The sequence below is a fragment of the Meles meles genome, chromosome 9 (assembly GCF_922984935.1).
Source record: "Meles meles chromosome 9, mMelMel3.1 paternal haplotype, whole genome shotgun sequence".
Taxonomy (NCBI): domain Eukaryota; kingdom Metazoa; phylum Chordata; class Mammalia; order Carnivora; family Mustelidae; genus Meles; species Meles meles.
Genome location: NC_060074.1, coordinates 75,926,603 through 75,948,393, shown reverse-complemented (window position 1 = coordinate 75,948,393; position 21,791 = coordinate 75,926,603). Strand labels below are relative to the sequence as shown.

General features: G+C 43.4%; 1 protein-coding gene across 4 annotated transcripts in view; it reads left to right on the top strand.

Annotated features, from left to right (window-relative positions):
- The first annotated feature begins 2,510 nt into the window (after positions 1-2,510).
- ZNF385B (zinc finger protein 385B) overlaps positions 2,511-21,791 on the top strand; it is a 398,195-nt gene continuing 378,914 nt past the window's right edge. For 3 of the 4 annotated variants that reach the window (XM_046019665.1, XM_046019668.1, XM_046019664.1), the window contains exon 1: positions 2,511-2,814. The gene's annotated coding sequence lies outside the window, so the exon portion shown is untranslated. The remainder of the gene's footprint in view (positions 2,815-21,791) is intronic. The other variant, XM_046019667.1, reaches the window with a different exon arrangement.

Sequence of the window (21,791 nt, the reverse complement as noted above, 5' to 3'; positions counted from 1 at the left end):
ATGACCCCAATCTCAAGAGTCTCATGTTCTACTGACTGAGTCAGCCTGGTGTCCCATATGTGGACATAGTTAAAAGGCGTTTGTCTGTTTTCAATATTTAGGAACCAAAGCACCACACACCACGTAAACACACCTAGTAGGGAAAAGGCTTAAATTAATATTTCTGCTACATTCCATCTTACTGTTTAGGGACCCCTTCTTGCCACACGTCCCTCTGTGTTGCTGCTATACTGACAGTCCTCTCCGAGCTCCTCTCCTACAACTAATAGTTCCCTGTGTTGGTTTACACCGTCATTGCCAGGAATGAGTATTGGTGGTTCTAGGAAAATAATGGTGCAAGAGTTTGAGGACAGGAGGCCCCCCCTCCCCCAAATCAGACACCACCGGAAAGGCAGGCGGGCAATGCCAACATATCCAATAAATACACACCTGCAGTCAGAAAATCTAGGGAGAAGCTGTTGTTTCTATATATTGAAATTTTGTGTATTTTTAATTTAACGTTGTTTCCATATTGCAGTATATTTAGAAGGGAGGCACTGCAATTGTTTTTAGAGCTTGCCTCCAGAGACTTGACTCCTATCCTAAGGACACGAAGGCACAGTTCTTAGTGGTGGCACAGGTAAGAAATAGGGAGTTGTTTGCGTGTACTTTATGCTTCTTTCAGCTGTTGTTAGGAAATGTAGCCCTCAAATAATTCTCCACCATAAGTCTCTGCTATAGGTGATTAAAAATAGAAGGGAGGAGAGAAGGATATAGTTGCAGTTTGCAGGACATAAAAAATGCACATGCTGCTAAATTGTGCAAGCCACAGAGAACACTCCTCACAGGTGTTCCACTCGGCTGAGGTGACTCATTTGCCTCCAAGTGCAATCCAAGATGTTGACTTCAGGCTTTTAAGGGCCCCTGTCCCTTTCCCCTGTACCTTAGATAGCTAGAGACACCAATACTTATCTGAGCTCAGTAGCAACCACACTGTTCCCAATTCTGACGTACAGGGCACTGGAAGCTGGGTGTTTTTCCCAAGGAAGGCTTTTGCCTCTGGAATTTCCTGCCTGTCCCAGGCTGCCAGAACCCCACCTTACCGGACCGTCAGGGACTCATGAAAGACTTGTTTTCAGTATAACTTTCACTGATGGGAGGAGACCTCAAAGTCATAATTTTGTAGAGGATAACTTCAGCAATTATCATAGCTCATGATATGTGGGTTCTAATGATTCAATTTTGGTGCTTGCTTCCTGTATATAGCAATTTCAAATAGGGAACAGTTTTAAGGATAAACAGACCAGTAAGTGTCTGTCCTTAGTCATGAGTGAGAATGCATAGTTGGATAGGAAGATATTTAGAATTCTAAATATATAAAAACGATCTGTCAGATTAATGCTCCTTCTCATGCTGGTTGCTCAGGTGTGCTGGTGCTTCTAATAACCTTGAATTCCAAGGTGGGTAAAAACCACAACCTACTCCTTGAGAGAGCTCTAGGATGTTGTGCGTGTGCCTGTCAAATCTCAAACCCATCCTGGAGATCAGCACTGGCGTTGGCTGGACCCTAAGATATTTACTCTGGACGATTATGCCAAGACATTAACAGCTGCGGGCTTAATTATTGATGGCGTTAGTGTCAATCATTGAGAAGAAAACCAAAGTGTAATATTTTAAAATCATTCTGTCAAAAAAGTCTCTGCTGTATAACACAGTTCTCTTGTCATTTATTACTCTTGAATTTCTCCAGCCAAAGAAGGAATCTCAGAAAACAGCTCTTCTACAATGATTTTTCCTTTACTCTTAATTTTTTTTTTTTCAAGCGCTCTCCCTTTCAGAACCCAGCACCTTGGCCGTTGGCACTACTTTCAGCAGATGCCCCACATCGGGGTAACCAATGACATGTTTTAGTTTTGAAAACTTAAATAAACACGCAAAGAAATCCAGAGGAGCAGAAGCCCCCCACCCGCAAGCCTTTCCGATCCGCGGCGTGGCTGCGATGCTTCCCGCGCTGCGGGCCTTCCCGGCTCCGCCAGAAATGCCCAGGCGGCTCAGTGTGGTCTTCGAGCCGAGAGCTGGTCGAAGAGGAAAAACAAATAGTTGGTTTGACGATCTCCAAGAGAGTTTCCCTCTGGCTTGACTAATATTTGACAGATCCGCCCCACCGCGCCTCTTGGCATCCCGGTTTTGGGACCCCGGCGGTTGCCAAGAATTCTTGCAGGGGCTGGAGCCCCGAGGCCGAGGACCGCGCGGAGCCCGGGTCCGGACGGAGCCTCCTCTCCCTCGCAGTGCGCGCACGCCTGGAAAGGCGGGATTTAGAGGCGGCGATGCTGCGGGAGACTCTGCAGTGGCAACGGGCCCCCGAACGGTCCCGCCTCATTCGCCCTAGTGTGTGTGCCTCGCAAGTCCCTGTCTGGTAAACCGTCACCAGCTTCGGCGCGCGGCGGTGGCGTCGGCGGGTCCAGACCCCGGGGTCGTGAGCCGGACGGGAGGGCCGGGCCCGAGCGCAGCCCCCCGCCGGGCGCGCCCCGCGGGCTCCAGGCACACGCCCCTCACCTGGGCGAGTCAGGGCGCGCAGGCGCTCAGCGCCGGGGCCGCAGCCCGGAGCCTCAGCCCGGCACCCGCCAGAGTTGGACAGTTCCGGGGCCGCGCCGGGCCGAGCTGTCGCCGGCGCCGCCGCCGCCGCCACCGCCCCGGCTGCAGCAGATAGCGGGAGAGCGTCTGCGCGGAGCCCCAGCGCAGCCCCGGCGGGACCGCCGCAGCCGCCGGAGCTCGAGCAACAGCTTCCCGGCTGGAGGAGCCACTGCCCCACGCGCCAGCGGCCCGCGCGCCGAGGTAAGCTCCGGGCGCCCAGCCCGGCGCCCCTGGGACTCGTGCCGCCTTCCCGCCCCAGTCCGCCCCCCTCCTCCCGCGGAGCCGACCCCGGGGCGCGCAGCCGGAGGGAATGGCCGGGAGCCCCCTCCCACTGGAGTTTGCACTTTGTCCGGCGGTCCCACTTGTAGAGGAGGATGCCGAGTCGCCGCTTGCCCGGGCTGGGGCGTGAGGCTCCTATGAGCCCCTGGAGTTTGGAGTAGGTCGTGGAAGCCAAAGGAGAGAAGGAGTCCACAGTCGAGCTCAGGGGCTCCGATTGCCAAGGACGAGGGGAGGATGGAGAAGGGAAGAGGACAAGGAGAATGCCCCTCTGTGGTTAGCCGCAGTGCCTCAGCCACCTGGGCTGGGAAGTTTGGGGCTGGGCGTCTCTCTCTTCATTACCGGGAGATGGGTAGTTTGGGGAGATGTGGGAGGAAGATAGGAGTCAAAACTTGGGGTTCTGAGAGTTCTGCAGCTGAAAGAAGGTAAAATGGGGGCGGTGAGGCAGAAAGAAGGTCCCCAAAGTTTGCACTTGCTGGGAGCCTGGGGTGGGGGCAGGGGTGCCCGGTGAAGGTGTCGGTGCACGTCGGGAGGACACTGTGGGACTGCGGAAGGGACAGGGAGAAGGGGAGGGGGAGGACCATCTGCTTCGCCGCTGTTATTTGCGGGGGCCCATGGGGGAAGAAGGGAGAGCTGGCAGGACGTTGTTCCCCAAATGTTTCCCCAGGCTCTGGAGGACAAACAGTTTTTATGGTGAACCTGAATGAGGGAGTGTTGTAGTCTTTCAAGGAAAATAAATTGCCATCAAGCCCTCGGCCCCCATGAATACAAAATAAACACAGTTTTGGAATGCTCTCAGAAGTTCTTGGATTAGAAAACGTCATTTTCATTTTCTTTATTTTCGTACAGAGATGTGGTTTGCATTTCTCTTTGGTTTTGCTTTGCTCAGGAGCATCACACCAAGGTGAATGCAAACTTTGTTAAGATGTAGCAAACGATGCTCAAATAGAAGAAGTAAAACATTCGTGTTATTTAGGGTCCAGCTTCAAGCTTGGAGACTGGCAGCTTCAGAACAATGCATGAAGCCGTAGAAAATGCATTTATCAAATTAAAAACAAGGCATTTCATAAAGTCAGTAAGCTACATCTCAGATAAAGTGAAAGGTTTTGGCTTGAAAGAGCTCCCTTAAATATTTCAGGACCCTATTTCACCGGTTTTCATAGTCCTTTCATCTTATTTTGATGCCATCTGTTCATTGAGTATGTGCTGTCCCTTCCCTGGACTAGATTAATGCCCTTAGAATGCAAATGCTGCATTGGAAGTTCTGTTGTTACTTGAGGCTCTTAAGGTAGAAAAAAAAATGTTTATTTACTCAAAAGTGTTGGTTGTAGTTCAGATTCTCTATCCCCATAAATCAAATATTTGTGGATTTATAATTCACACTGCTACTCATTTCCAAAAGTGATTTGAGGAAGCTTGGAATGAAAACCACAAATCAAATAGCTATTCTTGTAGATCTCCTTGACCTCTCTTGGATGCATTTGTAGTAAAATGCTTTTGAGAAGGTGAGTTCTAACAAAGGAAAAATTCCTGCTCTCCCTGGAATCATCCTAGTGATATCGGTGTTTTGCAGCACAATTCCTATGTATTTCATTTGCTTTATATTATTTTACATTACATAAGTCATGATGTCTTTATAGAAGTTTAACCACTAAGCGCATCTATATTAAAGAAAAGTATGTCAACATTTTAGAGCATTTTACCAAACATACGGATTCACAGAGCAAAAAGAGAACAGTGAACTTAATGTATCTTTCTTGAACTGAGGCAGAAAGGAAACCGAAGGAGGTGGCTCCTTTGCCATCAAACCAGAGAAGGAACTGTCATTAGTACCTATGTCACCCAACATGGACAATTAGTGAGACCTGTCAGCAGTTAGAGGATAACTTTACCTACCAAGTGTTAACTATTATATGAGGATTTATAAAGCCATATCAGGTGTTCTCAGCTCTCTTTTTCTCAGCTTAATGACCTGTCTCAGGGAGGGGGAAAAAAAAAGCCCCAAAACACCCACCTCCAAAAGGTAAAAGGTCTACGTAGAATTATGCTGTGTGGAGCTCCCACCATAAAAGAGATAAGAATCTTAAATCCCTCAACAGCCTCCCTTTAGATTTTTTTTCTTCCAGCTGAGTTTGAAGATATCATCGCATGGTTTTTAACAGCAGCAGTTTATATTAAAAAATATGAACAAATAGTTTACTTCTCACAGGAGTAATTGCTTCATTTATGAAAATCTTTGCTCACAGAAGTCAAGAGCAAAATTGGCTTTCTGCTGTTCCTTTAAGATCCTATATCTTCCAAGATCTAAAGAACAATGAGCATGTTTGTCCCAGTTTCCCACTGCTTTTCCCCTCTGTGTTTTTATTGTAAATCCCCCACCACCATTTCACCATCTCTATTTTGCCATCTCCCCCGTCCTGTGTCTGAACCTGTGTGTCTCAGTATCACCTTTTTGCCTCTCCTTTGCTTTTTTATTTTTTTCTGCAGTCTTCTCTTGATCCTCTTTGCTTTATAGATGATCTCTTTTTTGCATGTTACTTTTTATTCAGTGATGTCCTTTTATGAGTGCTGGATTATTTTCCCAAAGTGGTATTCCTATCTCTACTGTCCCTCCTAAATTTTATATTGACAATTTGAATCGTCTGCGAGATGCCTCTGTATTCCTCTCAAGTGCCTTAAACAGGTTTAAACTCTAACTGACATCTTTCTTCTTACATGAAAGGGGGTGGCTCTGTCAATTTCTGTATTTCTCTCCATCACCCAGGACCTTCCCAATATCATTGCTTTCCTATAATTATATATGTATGTGTGTGTGTGTGTATAAATTTTCTAATTTTCTATAAATTTCCTATAATTCACAGATAAACCCCATGGACTTGATGTCTTATGATACCCACTTCTCCACATTTTTATTCCTATAGGGACTATCTTTCTTCAGACTCTTAACTGTTTCTAGAGACTCTCTTGATGTCTTCCTGAGTAGTCTCTCAGATCCAGTCTTTCTCACTTCCAATCCATCTTATACTTGGTTTGCCGAATAAGCTTCTTAAGGCAGAGCCGAGCTCAGTCACTGGCTAATAAACTTTTCCCCAGTGCCCCACTAAATAACATATAAACCTCATCTCTGACATTTTAAGACCCTTTGCAGTCCAGGCCAAAAATGGCTCCACATTTTTACTTTGATTTCTTTCTTTCATTCATTCATTCATTCAGTGACTATTTGAGTGCCTGCTGCATGCCAGAAATAGTTGTAGATAATCCTTTTAGAAGTGCCTTGTGTATTAGCTCAGTGGTATGCTGCACATTTTATTTTTCAATAGTGGAATCCACTGTTAAAATATAATTTTATGGGCCCCAGCAACCCCACTGACCTCCCATCCCTACCCTTAGTAGTCTCCGAGGCATCATCACAGAATCCTGAGTCTCCTTGAAACAGTTTGAAAACACTGCTTTGGCAGAAGGCAGTATTCCCTCAACACACAGAAGGCTTCTGAATTCTGCGTCTTTGCTTATGCTGTTCCCTCTTCCTAGACTAGGCCTTCCCACTTCTGCAGAACCATTTCTACCTGCTGGAGAGTCAGTGCCATTGCTCTGGCATCTCTGAACTCCAGAACTCCAGTGTTTCCTCCTTCAAACCTTGTAACACTTTGGTAGGCCTCTACTTGGAGCACAGGTCATTGTCTCCCTCATTTATCTGTGTCCTTTGCATTCTCCCCTAAGGGCATCCCGCCAACCATGCCTAACCTCAGGCCTTCATTTCCTGAAATACCCAGCTGAGGGCCTGGCAGGTTGTGGGACATCAACAAGTACTTTAATCAGACTGAATTCTACCTAGCTCTCTAGTCCCCACTTGGGCCTGTAATAACTACTTGTTTTCATGACTCAGTCTGGCTCTTACAGTAGAGCCAGTGCTTCCCGAATTTGAATATGTATCTCGACCATGAGGAGATCTTCTTAAAGTGCAGAGTCTGGTTTAGCAGATCTGGGATGGGGCCAGAGGTACTGCTTTGCTAAGGAGTTCCCAGCTTATGTTGAAATAGCAGAACCTTGAACTTGAGCAAGGTAGTAGATGTTACTTCACAGTTTGGGGAGTTTCTGGCAGCCCCAGGTCTCTGTCTGGTGGTTTCCCTCCAGTTAGTGTTTGTTTCCATATTACTTTCTATCCTGGAAGTATTTTAGGCCTTGACATGCTTCCCAAACCGAAATGGAAGATGTGGTGATGCCCTTAAATGTTTTCCTTGTTTTGCTGGTCCAGTGTTGCAATGGCTAGTTCTCCCTCTTGTATTTTTCTCTGGCCAGTTGTATTTCTTTGTTGTATATTACTTCTCATTTTCCCGTTATATTAAGACTGTGGTGGTTCTCCTTGCTTACTCTGCTCTGATTCTTTTTCTTTCCTGTGCTCTCTTTCGTTCTTAAAATTCAGATGCCTTGGCTGACTCCCTGCCCCAACTGTTTTCCTATTGCTTCCAAAAATTTTCTGTGAAAGGAGCACTGAAATCCGGGGCAGGAGACTCCAGTTCTCACTCTGCCTTTACTATGAGCATGAGATATTGGGCAAAGCTGTTTCTTTCTGGTCTCTTCACTTGTGGATGGAGGTTGTGGATTATACAACTCCTGGCATCTCCTTCAGCACCAGGATACCCCGTGAGATCTTCGCGTGGGGCAGAAGGAGCAGGTTGGGGGAGGAAAGAAGGACCATGTGGGTGATGGTGGTGCTGGTGTGGGCCCTCATCTAATGTTTCTGTTTTAGATAAACAATTTGAACGTTTGTTCTTGCACCATTCAGGGACTCATGTTTCTTAAGAAAAAAAGAACAACAACTATACCTTGGGGTTTGCAAATATGTTTGTTCTCAACTCTGGATTCACACTAAAATCAATTCAGGAGCTCACAGAAAATAGTGGTGTTGTTAGCTCATTTCAAGGGAATGATTTAATTTATCAGTATTTTTGAAATGTCCCCAAGCGATTGTGATTTCCAGCATGGGTAGAGAACTTCAGTGCCTGGTCTATAAAGGCAGCTTAGAATGATGGTTAAGAGCACAGCATTGTGCTGAGTCAAATCCCGGCTTTGCTACTCAACAACTTTGAGAACTTCAGGGGGTTACTTCACTTCTTTGGGCCTCAGTTTCTTTGTCTGTGAAATGGGTTGACTTTGTTATTATGAGGATAGGTGGGAGCCATCAGTGGAATACTGTGCATATTGTGGTTGTTGAAGAAACAGTAGTGGTTGTTTATCCTGATAGTCATACCATTACAATTTAAATCCACTGAATTACTTAAGGGTCATTTTGCCTCAGAGCTAAGGCTCTCCTTACCCACTTTTCAGTTTCTGATATTCTGCATAGTATAATCACTTTGAGGAGAAATTTATGAGCTTATTTTTCAGAAATCAGTGAAAAAAATACAGAAGAGGGCATATATATTAATAAAAACCAACCACCCTTGTATTTTTGATCCATTTGGTGCCACATCAACTCTATGATCTCATAAATAGCAGAGATAGATTAAAACATATAAACTGATACACAAAGATGGCCAGGCTTTCATACCTACGTCATGAAAAATGATCTTGCTCTTTAATAAAGACAGTCTGTCACCAACAAATAGAAAGGGTTGAAATTCATGGGTCTAAGAGAGCATTTTATTTTGGAAATAAATATAAATGCGTTAGGCATTTACATTTCTGAGTTTATAATGGGAAATGGAACTTAAAAATTAAAAAGCCCACACAGAGCGATAATCTGTCCTGTGCAGGCTAAATCTAAATCAACCTTTTCTTCTCTTTTTTGGCTGAGATTCCAGAACAGCCATTATGCTATAATGTTATCATCGTATCAGCAAAGCAAAGATTGGATAAATGGATATAACCCATATTAACTGAGGACCCACAGACCTTTTTTTTTTTTTTTTCCTGTATCCATCTGAAAACAAGTAAAAGGGTGCTTAGTAATTCCAGTGCCTGGCCTAGGTACCTCACAGCAAACATCAGGGGTTGTCATTTGCTGATGGCCTTTGTGCATAAAAGAAAGACTCCTGGGGACAGCTTCTCACCTTTTTCTCTTAGAATGAAATGTTTCATTTCTGTATTATTTACTTTTTGATCAGGAAAAGTATTTTTTCAATTAAACTGATAGCACTTTTCCAAAGATTGTTTTTCATATTGTGGTGTGTACTTTTTAAATAACACAATTAAGAAGATATTATGACATTTTAGGGGCACCTGCGTGTCTCAGAGGGTTAAGCCTCTGCCTTTAGCTCAGTTTATGGTCTCAGGGTCCTGGGATTGAGCCCTGCATCAGGCTCTCTGCTCAGTGGGGAGCCTGCTTCCCTCCCCCCCCCCACCCCCCCGCCTGCCTTTCTGCCGACTTGTGATTTCTCTCTGTGTCAAATAAATAAATAAAACCTTAAAAAAAGAAGATACTATGACATTTTAAAAAGAAACTTTGAGCTACAACAAAGAAAAGGTCCATTGTGAGAGATGTTTAGCTAATACTTTTTGCAATCTTTGCTTAATATACTTGTGTTAAAATTGTGTCAAATTCTACAGAGAGCTGTGACTTTTAGTGTGTATTGGTTAAAGTGGTCAGTCTGATGGTTAGTCAGTCTGATGGCTAGTCCATTATATAAGGTTTTCAGAGTCTAGAGGTCTGGATCCTTGATCAGCTTACCCTGGTTGCAAACCAGGATTCAGATTCTGATTAATCTCAGGCTTAATAGATTGTTATTTTTGTGAAGTATGAGTTAAGGATATAAGTTAAGGAAATGAGTTAAGGATAGTTTAGGGTGAAAAGGGCTCTTTGTGCAAAATCCTCATTGACAAATTGGAGAAATGAGATCAGAGAATCTAGATTATTTAAGATTTGACCCTAAAGAAATTAGACATCACAAATAAGGAAGGAAAAGTTCTCATGGTACTAACAGTGAAATTTAAACTTCACGTAACAATTCTATAGACCCTGTGATGTCCTTCGAGATGATATGTTAGAGGTGGGAAAACTGTACCTCACAGACTTAGAGCGAGAGGTATGACCTTATATTTTACCTAAAATATAATGCTGTAAGTAAGAATACAAAGCACAAAATGCCATTGTTTGTATATAAAAACACACACACATATAAAAACAGGCATTTTGATCTTATATGTATGAATATTTTTATTTTAATGAATTGGTCATTGTACATGGTTTTACACGATACCTGGAAATGCTGATGATTATATTTAATCATTATCTGCATGATACATATCTCATTACCTGTGTATATTACACTATTGGAGGTGGAAAGAAGTATAGCCTAATGGTTGAGTTCAGGCTCTGGAGTCAGACTTTGTGGATGCAAATTTCAGCTCTTCCACTTATTTGCTGTCTAACTTTGACCAACTTACTCAACTTCTCTGTGCCTTAGTTTCCCAAGTGTAAGAGACAATGAGAGAAATTTTCATGGGATTGTTGTCAGAAAAAATAAGCACACATAACATACTTAGCAAAGTTCTTAGGACTTACCAAAGTCCAGTACTCATAAAAGTAGCCATTATTATATATTATATGGTTAAATAATGAATACCAAATACCTCAAGGATACACTGATTTCTTTGCCAAGAGAACTTATGCAACTCTTAAGTTTTGCGCCTTGAGTCTGAAACTTACTTTGTATTTTTCAAATATATATTATTTCTCCTTTATCTTTCCTTGTTTACTTTAGGAGAACAATGAAATAAGAGAGAGAATAGAGGTGTGGGATTGTAAGCCCTACAAGGGCTCTAGACAATTTAACCATGTGAGGCACAGATGGATTTTTAATAACAAAGTATATAACTCAGGCTGTAGGGTTTATGAAAAGATCCAGTGGCTTAAGATGTAGCTTCCACACGATGTGCTTCCTGAACTTGGTACTCATGTATGAACCTGGAATGTCTGAAAGTGACCTAAATCAGAGTGACCTAGGTATAGGAGCCAGCAAATGGAACGAGGGTCTGTGACCAGAGTGGACTCATTCAAGGACAGTCTCTTGGGCATGTGAATTATAGTTGAATCCTCCTGGGTTCACATGCATTTATTTTAGCACCTGCGTTGGATTTTCTAATTTGGAATTTAGACAACAAAATAATTAGCAAAACAAAACAAAAAACCCACAAAAAACCCCAAAAAACAAAGAAACCGTAATTGATAAACTATATGCAGGATTACCAAGGAGTTTAAGTCTATACATATATATATACTTGCTACATGTATGGTTCTTAAAGGTCAGTCTATTTCCACAGCAATAAAATAATCAGGACTCAGAAAATCTTAGTCTTGGTCTTTTGCATAAACTTCTTCTTGTGTCTCATGCTTGTGGTCCTGGGCTGATCCTAAAAATGTCTCTAGTACCGTGATTCTTGGACTTTAGCATGTAAGAGAATCCCTGGAGGGCTTACAAAAAATGCAGATCTCTGTAATTCACCCTTGAAGTTTTCTGACTCACCAGGTCTTGAGGCAGGACCCACTAATCTAAATATTTTACTAAAATATTTTGTAAGTGTCCCAATTGATTCACAGATCAAACAGTCTAGTTCTCTAGAGGAACACTTGTTCTCAGCTTGGGATGCCTTTCACAGTTATTGTGGTTCTTAGTAAAAGTCCAGTTGAACAGGCCAAGCTCAGTTCTTCTGTGATGCATTAACCACAGGGCACTCCTTGCTTAAGCTGCTCTGAGTCACCCATGTGAGCCTGTCATGTGCAAATTCTAGAGAACAAGGCTCTGTTCTCTCATTGACTACCTGGGGCCTTCAGCCATGGGTTTTAGCACACTGTGGTTCTCCATAGCCGTGGGGACCACTGGCCACCTGCCTCAGTATCCCTGTGAGCTCACTCGGGATAGTCAAATTCCAAGGCCCAAGCCTAACACTACTAAACTAAAAAAAAATAAAAAAGAGTTGGGATGTGCGGTCTTAGAGCCTGGGTTTTCCCTTGCTTTGCAGAGGATGATGATTGCCTTGAAGTTCTCTAGCCAGTGCTCTGTGGAGCTAGCCTTTGCCTGCACGGGTCAGAGCTTCTGGTGGCTCCATTGCTTGTGGTGACCACATGGGCTGTAGCAACCATAAGGCCAGGACAGGGACCGCCATGACTCCTGAATGTCAGCAACGGCTCCTCCTTCTCATGCCTCCAGGCTCCTCCTTTTTCTGCAGCCTGTGAACAGCCATTTCTCCTGTCCTTGTGGTTTTATAATGGGAAACACAGGCTCCTTTCTCTCTGGGCTCTTCCTGTCTTCTCCTTTCCACAGCTGCCAAATAGAGACCCAAATGATGGTGCCAAACGTACGAATGTGAAGGCACATGTTCAGACTGCTGCTGGCCTGCCAGAGAGACCCCGTTAAGCCTTTTCCAATCCTTGAAGGCTTTCTTGCCTCCCTGTGTATAGCTTACATAAGCAGGTTTTAAATTTGTCGAGAATTTCACAGGTTCTCAGATCTGTTGTCTTCCTCTTAAAGTGTTTTGGAAGAAGGAACAGTATAATGTACTCTTGGCTGGCATGGGGGAGAGGCAACCCGATCTTTAGAAATATTTGAATTCTGGAAATCACGTTTCTGAATTATCAAGAATTGTAGCAAGAAAATTACTGTGTATGTGTAACAGTTCTGTCTGTCTCCAGGCCATGTACTTCAATAGACCCATTTAAAAATGTAAATTAGAGAATGTTTTAGTGTTCCTATATAAAATAATGAACAAAAGTGACATTAAAAATGATCAAGTATTATATTGTGAACAACTTTGTCATTGATTGCTTTAAAATCTGAGCAATAGTTTTCTGTCTTGTAAATAACCCTTTATCTATAAAACTTCAGAGATTGATTGAAAGTAAGGTGGCTTAAAAGTTTGACATCTCGGGGCGCCTGGGTGGCTCAGTGGGTTAAAGCCTCTGCCTTCAGCTCAGGTCATGATCTCAGGGTCCTGGGATCGAGCCCCGCATCGGGCTCCCTGCTCAGCGGGGAGCCTACTTCCTCCTCTCTCTCTCTGCCTGCCTCTCTGCCTACTTGTCAACTCTGTCTGTCAAATAAATACATAAAAAAAAAAAAGTTTGACATCTCCTCATTCCTATTTCGTGTTTTGATGGAACCATGTTACATCTGACACAGTCCTGACACAGTCCTCCTAGATGTTAACATCTTTCTTCCACAATAAGGAAGGCTCCCTTGTAACCAAAAGAGGCAGGGGTTGGTGAGATTGGGTGGACTGGCAAAAAAAAAAAAAAAGGTATTACATCTACCTGGAATCCATCACCAATCAAATTAAATGTGAGAGGGAATTATGCGTCGAGGAGATAGTAGTGTCAAACTTCAAGGATCTTTTCAAGAGATGATTACTGGTGACATGGCAAGCTTATTTTTCTCACATTAGGAAAAGCTTTTAAAAGACAACATCCGAACTGTTCCATAGGGCTAATAATGATGCTTGATGGAGAGGCCCTCCGTGGGATGGATTCTTCATCATCTCTTGGACCTGTGCTTAGTTGAGGATATTGTGCTATCCCAAAGGCCTCTCGGACTAGCCCACTTTTTTGTTTCCGTGAACCCTTGTTATGACCATGAGACAACAAGCACTAAGAACATGATTTCAGCACTGATTGAAGCCACTTGAAACAGCCTAGCATGAGGAAAGATACAAAGCAGAATTTTTGTGAGTGTCCCCACCACCATGCCGCCATTGTTAACCTCCTTTAGCAATAGGACAAGGCACATGTTTCACCATCTGGTGCAAGATAAGAGGGCTTTGAACTGACATGGAAGCTGCCTACGAATCCTCAAAGGGATGACATGTGGACAAAGACACAGATTCACTTTTCTGAAGTTCCAGCAGGCACAATTAGATTCAGTGGGTGGGATTGGAGGGAGGCAGATTTCCATTCAATATGAGAGAGAACTTTCTAATGATTTATACTGTTCAATAGTGGCCTTGAAGTTTCACACTTGTTCCAGAGGAAAGTATGTGACACGTGAGAGGATCAGCTACCAGAAACAACAGATAAGGAATTCCAAGATTGAGTGGAAGCTCAACTTGGCTGACCACTGTAATCTATCTGCTTTTTGGATTTATTGGTTTTTTTAAAGATTACTTTTTTATTTGTCAGAGAGAGAGAGAGAGACAAAGAGAGCACAAGCAGAGAGAGAGAGACAGACTGAGAGAGAAGCAGGCTCCCCGCTGAACAAGGAACCCGATGTGGGACTCGATCCCAGAATTCTGGGATCATGACCTGAGTGAAAGGCAGCCACTTAACCAACTGAGCCACCCAGGCATCCCTGCTTTTTGGCATTATTGGTAAAATAATTTGAGGAGTGACCATAGGCAGGGGAGGGGGACATATAAGAAAATAGGTAGGTGAAGAGGTGAAGAGGTGTTTCTAGACTCCTTAAAAGATGAAAAAATAATTACCTCATCTTCCCCCTAGCTTTATAAGCAAGTTAGACTTGAGCACTTATCATGTCCAGAACATCATCTCATTTAACAGCCAAAAGACCAAAATCCCAGCACGTCCTATCTTAGCAAGAGTTCTGCAGTTGCTTTCCTGCATCTTCGATGACATCACAAAAGGTGTCCTGCATACGCATCCGCCTTGAGCTAAGCTCCTGGCTAACATTTCTTTCTCTCTCTTTTTTTTTTTTTTAAAGATTTTATTTATTTGACAGATAGAGATCACAAGCAGGCAGAGAGGCAGGCAGAGAGGAGGAAGCAGGCTCCCTGCTGAGCAGAGAGCCCGTTGCAGGGATGGGGGGCTCGATCCCAGGACCCTGGGATCATGACCGGAGCTGAAGGCAGAGGCTTTAACTCACTGAGCCACCCAGGTGCCCCCTGGCTAACCTTTCATATCACTTCTGTTTCCTCTCTGATGCCTGCACTATTAGATTGTGGTGATCAGGTTCATACTAATTGTACTGATTCTTCTCACTAGACTGTAAGCTCTTTGAGAACAGATCCCTTTGACTGATTCATCTAGTCAGTGTCGATCCCAGTATCTGGCAAATAGTAAAAACTGATGTTGGTTAACTGAGTATTAGATTTCTCCTCCCATCATACCTCTTCCCCTAAAGAAATACATGGGATGACTTTTATCTTCAAGGTAAGGAAATATAGCAGAATATTCTTTCTTCTCCCAACCATGCATTTCCATTCCTAATCACACCCTAATTACCTTTTCCATTTATTCTATTTCAGGGGAAGTCTAGTGAAGAGAGTGAAGTGAAAAAAATCCCCAAAATTAGAGAAACGAAAACCACCTCTTAGGCAACCCCTTCCTGAGCCCAACTAGATATGTTGCCTTTGGCAGCATTACTGATGGGATGAGGAGGAAATCCTGTTCCTGCTGTTAACTAGTTCTGTGAGCACCTCATTGTTTCTTCTCAGTATTGTGAGGAGTTTATCCAGACCATTTACAGGGGCTCATTCTGAAATACTGTAATTCCTAATCTCTTCTCCCTTCTGAAGTTTCCTGAGGTCCTTTGCCTAGTATTCTCTGCTGAGTATTCTCCTGGGGAACCAAGAATCCAGAACAACCAGGAGAAGCCATGCCAGGAGGTGGCACTGGGATAAAACACTGTTCTCTGGGCTCTGACACCCTGGGGTCGAGTTCCCGCTATATGGCTTTGGGAAAACTATAAACCTCTCAAGGCTAAAGATGCCTATCCTGCAAAATGGCCAGAATATTCTAGACCTCGAGAGCTGCAAGGACTCGGTGAGATCACATGTATGAAATGCTAATCTTGCCCCAGAAACATAATGAGCCCTTAGAAAATGATAATGGTTATTTGGAAATAGTTCCCTTTCTCTCTTTTTTCCCTTTTTCCTCCAACCTCTGAAAGACACCCACATGCAACTCCTGAAGAAGTTTTCTTGGCATGATTCTGTTGTGCTCAGCACATCCTTTCTCCTCCATTGAGAATTAGTAGAGGATAGTCAAGGTCCCTTCCTGCTGAGACATTCTGCTCTAGCATGTACAATGGCCAAAAGAGCAACCCACTTCACAGTGATGAGGAATAGATTTATTTTAACATTTGCATGGAAGACATGAATGTTATTGAGGAGACGCAGGAAGTGGGTGTGGGGTCGTCTGTCTTAATATCATGTAATGTATCACATCCAGCCAAGATTCTTTTATTTGAAGAAGCTTTGACTGAGCAACAATGACATGGCAGCTCCCGAGCCTGACAGTAAATAGACACCTTATAAAAATTTATGAAGTTCAGGTTGTAAAGAGCAAACTGCACATACCGAGGAGTAACACTGCTTATTAAAATAATTTCATCTTTAAGTCTGTTGTCTCCATGTCGCCTATTATAGACACTCACGCTATGGCTAGATACCTCAACAGCCTGTAAACTTTTATATGGGCTTTTGAAAAGGGATGATAGTTTTACGATATGTGATTTTCTCATCTCACCAAATTAGATTATTTGAGATAGCGTCCCTGGATGTAAAATTTCAATCCTGAGTAAATCTGCACCTCAGAGACTCTGTGCAGCCTGCTAGCAGAGTGGAAATGGAGCATAATAAATCTTCCCTGAGCCCATTTCTCTCCACACAACTCCATAATTCATTCCATGCTTGGGACCCATGACCACTTTCTCACAACTAATCAGTCTGCATCCAGGCTGGCTCCTTTCATGAGCAGCTCCTCCTTTGAGGTCCAGATCTTGCCTCCTGCTTATGGGCTTCTTTCTAGAGCTTGTGTGCCATCATAGACCTTGCATCCAAGCTGTTCCTGATCATATGGCAAGCAGTTACCCTAGTTCTAGGGTGGCCAGTTTGTGGTGGTAGACTTCAAAAAGATCTTCTCTTGAAAACGGATTAAAATAAATAACAGCGTCTCTGAGCTTAGTCCTGGAAACCCAGGAGGTATTTTGGTGATTCTTTCCTGAGTCTCCTCTGAGGGGACAGATGGGGGAATGACCTGCTACTGGTTCCAGTCCCTTCTGCTTCATTTATGAGGAATGCTTCTTTTTTGCTTCTGCAATTGTCTTCTCTTCCTGTGGCTCAGTATTGCTCTGGTCCAATGGCACCACCACCATCTGTGGCCAAAAAACAGAGAACGGCTACAGGTAACTTTCAAAGAACTTGGGGAGAAGGAAAAGGTTAGGAGAATGTCTCCCAATGTGGAGCAGAGACAATCAGATTCAAAAGGGAATTAAACACAGTGCTTCCAGGCCTGTTTCCACCCTTATTGATTCTTGTGGTAATGGACAAAGAGTTTATTTTGGCCAGGTCTAACTTTAATCACACATAAAACAAGCAGGTAGCAATTGGTAAACTTTAGTAAACAGAACTATATAAACTATAAATTATATAAGCATGGAAAATTATCTTCTGTTCCTCCCAAAGATTCAATTTAATAACTTAGTGTCTTGAGAGTATTTTAATGGAACTCAGGACTTCGGAAGAAGAATTTTCCAGAGGACCACTGCTGTGCAAGGTGTAATATGGGGTCTGCTCAGAAATAACTTTGTGCTAAAGGCCAGGTAGTCAACGGGAGCCTGGTGCAAGGGCAGTCACTAGAACAGCAGTTTGAAACTGAAGTAATGGCATCCAGTTGGCTGGTTTCAGGAGCAGTTATCTTTATGTCCTTCTGTGATTTGAAAGTCATTGAGTAGCTCCTTAAACTTTTTTCACAATGTTTGCACCTGAAGTTATTCATCCATATTCTCTTCCACTCCCTGAAGTCGCTAAGGGCCTCTCTTTCTTGTCTGGTTTTATAGAAAAGGAAACAGAAGCACTGAGAAGCTACCTGATGTGCCCAAGGTGATGAAACTCAGTAGTGGCAGAGCAGGACTGGGTTCTGGCCAGGGAGAGTGGAGTCCCAGCTGCCCAGGGTTGGCCGAGGGACAGGCAGTGTGGGCGTCACTTGGAAGCCTGATAAAAAATGCAGAATCTTAGTCTCCACGTCGGGCCTACTGCATCCAAATCTCTGTCTGAAACCTCTCTGTGTGTCTCTTGCACATCGAAGTCTGAGGACAGTAATGGGGTGGCACCTTCTGCTTCTCCTGAAGGTTCCTCTCTGCTTCATGCTTCTGACACAGGGTCCAGCCCTCTGGGTTCACGGAGAGGCCACTGTATAAAGGGAAAAACATGCCAAAGCAGTCTTGGGGCAACTTACTTGATTTTATATTTTATTTGATTTTATATTCTTGGGGCAACTTACTTGATTTTATATGTGAAGTAAAACAGACTGAGTTTTCTTCCCAAGCCTTTTGAAGGGTTATATAGAACCCCACAAACAGGTAAGCAGGCTATAGAGTGCTCATCTCTTTTAAAGGCTTTATAATTTAGCTCCTGAGCAAACTCCTTCCTAATATCACCATACAGAAGCAAATTCCCACTTAAAAATATGCAAATGTAACAGGACAAGTGGGCAGCATCTCTGATTAGACATCCGAGTGATTAGGATGATTTAGATTAAATCTGAACTTTTCTGTTTCTGAGATGAGTTTAGAATCCTAAGGCTGTTGGAGCCTCTTAAGTTCCAAATTTTGAAAATAGGCATGCTAGATATTTTACAAGAACACAGTCTTAAAATGTAAACATAAAAGCAACTGAATAACACAAAATTTGGGACATAACCATATGCAAATTACTATTTTGGATAGTCAGCAAGTCATTAACTCGTCTCAGGTGAATTTCCACAACTAAAAGTCACTACCGTGTGCAAGTATATCACAGGAGAGAATATTGGCTAAGAAGAGAATCTTTGAAATGTTCCCTTTGTCTTTCTTCATCTTGCAGAAGAACAAGTTGGCTTTGAAAAAGTCCTGGCAGCCATAGGACACGACAGCTGTCAACAGTGCTGAGATAGTTGAATGGGACAGACAGTAGGGACTCATTTTGTTCAAAGATGTGCAAGAGCACTGTAAACATACTTTGAATTCTAGGGCACCTGATGTCAAGTTGTAAATAGGGATCACAGATGATTGACTTCTTGCATTCCTTAGGAGGTCCCTGGGATCCCCCAAATAAGGAAACTCTTGCCAGTTTCCTAGTGTGACCATCTGAGAGGGTCATTTGTGCATGTGTAGCTTTGCACCCACAAGCCCAGAAAATAGAACTGGAGCTGAAAGTCTTCGCAAATATGATGTGAAAATATGCATGTGATCCATATAGCTCTTCTGTATGAGAGGCAGCTGGGACATGCCCTTTGTATGACGGGTTTATCTTTGATCCCTGGCCCCATCAATTTCAGTGACACTTGCTTTCACCTGTATAGGCAGAATGACATTTTTGTTGTGGTTGAAGTACCCTGGATCAACTGCCTTCACTGACCGCAGTCCATTGATTGCTGAGCTTTTGCATCTCTTGAGGGTGGCACATTATGCAGGCCCTGGTTTACTTATTTATTTTCATATCTTACCCGTCTTATATTCTGTCACCTTCTTCCATTCATTGCATCATATTCAGTCAGATCATTCACTCACCAAAGAATTGAACTGGGAGGGGCGCCTGGGTGGCTCAGTGGATTAAGCCGCTGCCTTCAGCTCAGGTCATGATCTCAGGGTCCTGGGATCGAGCCCCGCATCGGGCTCTCTGCTCCGCAGGGAGCCTGCTTCCTCCTCTCTCTGCCTGCCTCTCTGCCTACTTGTGATCTCTCTCTCTGTCAAAAAAAAAAAAAAAAAAAAAGAATTGAACTGGGATAAGGCTACCTATTCAAGTAAATTTATGTCCTCAATTGCTACCAGACCATACCATCTATACAGAGAAGAATTTTCTAAAATAGCCTAGGTTCTTGTTTTTTTTTAAATATTTTATTTATTCATTTGGCAGACAGAGACCACAAGTAGGCAGAGAGGCAGGCAGAGAGAGAGAGGGGGAAGCAGGCTCCCTGCTGAGCAGAGAGTCCAACGCTGGGCCAGATCCCAAGACCCTGAGATCATGACCCGAGCCGAAGGCAGAGGCTTAACCCGCTGGGCCACCCAGGCACCACCATATTCTTCTGAGAGTCTCAAACCATTACTGCCTTTGGGGTGTTCAAGTAGTCTCTGGATTGAGAAAATCATTTGGATCTGAGATAATCCATTTTGTGTGGTGTTGTAGTAGCATTACACTTTTGATATTTAAAGGAAGGAATGGCCTTCATGTACGAATATGGTACATGTCACCAAGACAAGGCCACAAAGAAAAGCAAAGGACAAATTAAGTCTTAACATGGTTCTCCAAGTTGAATAGTTTATCATTCATTGGAGAGTTATGATTGTACCCAGTGCTACTTGTATTTGGAATACCCTTTGTTATTAGATTTTAATTGAGGTTCTGAGAGTAATAGAGCTTGGGATCAATAGTGTTCCCTTCTTTTTTTCCTTAAGGTCACAATTAAACATTCTGTGCATTTTTATGCACCTGGAGGGCCATACTGATTTTTTTGTCTACCCTTCCCCCACCTCTTTGAACTAATGATAAGCCAAATGGATTGATCTTCTTATTCAAAGCATTCCTTTGACCAAAAAAATGATGTTTTCACCCCGACTTCCTTCTTTCCTCCTTTCCTTACTTTTCTTTAATTTCAAATATGTTCCATATAGAAATAACAACAATAACAATAGCAACCAGAGACCATAGGCTGCCCCACTGTGTGTGATAGTGTTTTAAGCACTTAACATGTATTATATCATTTAATAGCACGATAGGCATTATCGTTATTCCCATTTTACACATGACAGAACTGATGCTTAAGAAACTGAGGCACTTTTCTAGGTCATCAGACTAGTACCTGACAAAACATGACCTTGAACCCGGGCCTCACTGACTCTAGAACTCACCTTTATCACAAAAACCATAATGTAAGAGTAGAAAAGGAAATTTAAACATAATCTAGTTCAGACTATTCTTTCCACAGACAAATCAGTTAAAAGAGCTTAAAAGCCTTACCCTCGGTTTTATAACTAGCAAATGAACGAGCCCATCTCGATGGGTTCCACCTTTATGGCAGTTATGAAGGATGTTCATTCCGTCTAACTGGCTCGCTTGGGTCGGCTGTCTTCTCTGGGTCAATGTTCTGTTGATGCCACAAGGAGTGTGGGCATACTCTACAGAATTGTTCAAAATGGCTGCTACCTCACTTGACCCTCTTGCTGCAGGTCAAGAGGAATCTTCACGGCTGGGCAAGGAACAGCTGCAAAAGCTGTTCACCGTATGGGCTTGTTCTCACCCAGGCTGGAAGCTCCATTCTAGCCAGACTCTCACAGAGCCAGGAAGTAAGGCCCTGTTAGGGAATTTTCCATATTATTAGGACTCCTCCTCCCCTCAAAGAAGACCAAATTCAGGGCAAAATCAGTCTGCCTTCGTTGTTCTTTGCTCAGCCAGCTCTCCAGGCCCTGCCTCTCTTTTGAAGATAGATCGAGTTTGACAGATGGAAAACCAGCAGCAGTCCTGAGACTGGCTGCCAAATGGGACAGAGGAGAAGGTGATCTGATGTGTTGTGGCATTGAACCGAAAGGGTATGGACATGGATGCATGAGTGAAGACAATGAATGGTGACCCTCTTGAGGAAAGAGCAGCATTTTGATCCTAGCATAAACGGCGTTGAAGATCTGGAAATGCAGGCTGCTGCTGTGTGTCATATACCTGTACCGCAGCTTAACTTCTGTAACGGCACTTCAACATAAATGCGGGTCCAGAGCCGACTTTTTTTTTTTTTTTTTTTTAGTGGTATATTCTTACCACAGAACTAAATTTATTCATGAAAATACGAAGAAGGAAGTGGTGATTCTCCTGAGATACCCATGCAGGTAGAATCGTGATTTCCCGTGAGACAGTTTGTTTCGCTCTAGGTGTGTACTTCTTTTCCCTTTCCAAGAAGGGAGCCAGGCCTATGTGCTCCCCTGGCCTCAGGGGAGAAAGGTAAGCAGGGAACTAGAAAAGAAAGAGGTTGCTTTCTTAGAGTCAGTGGA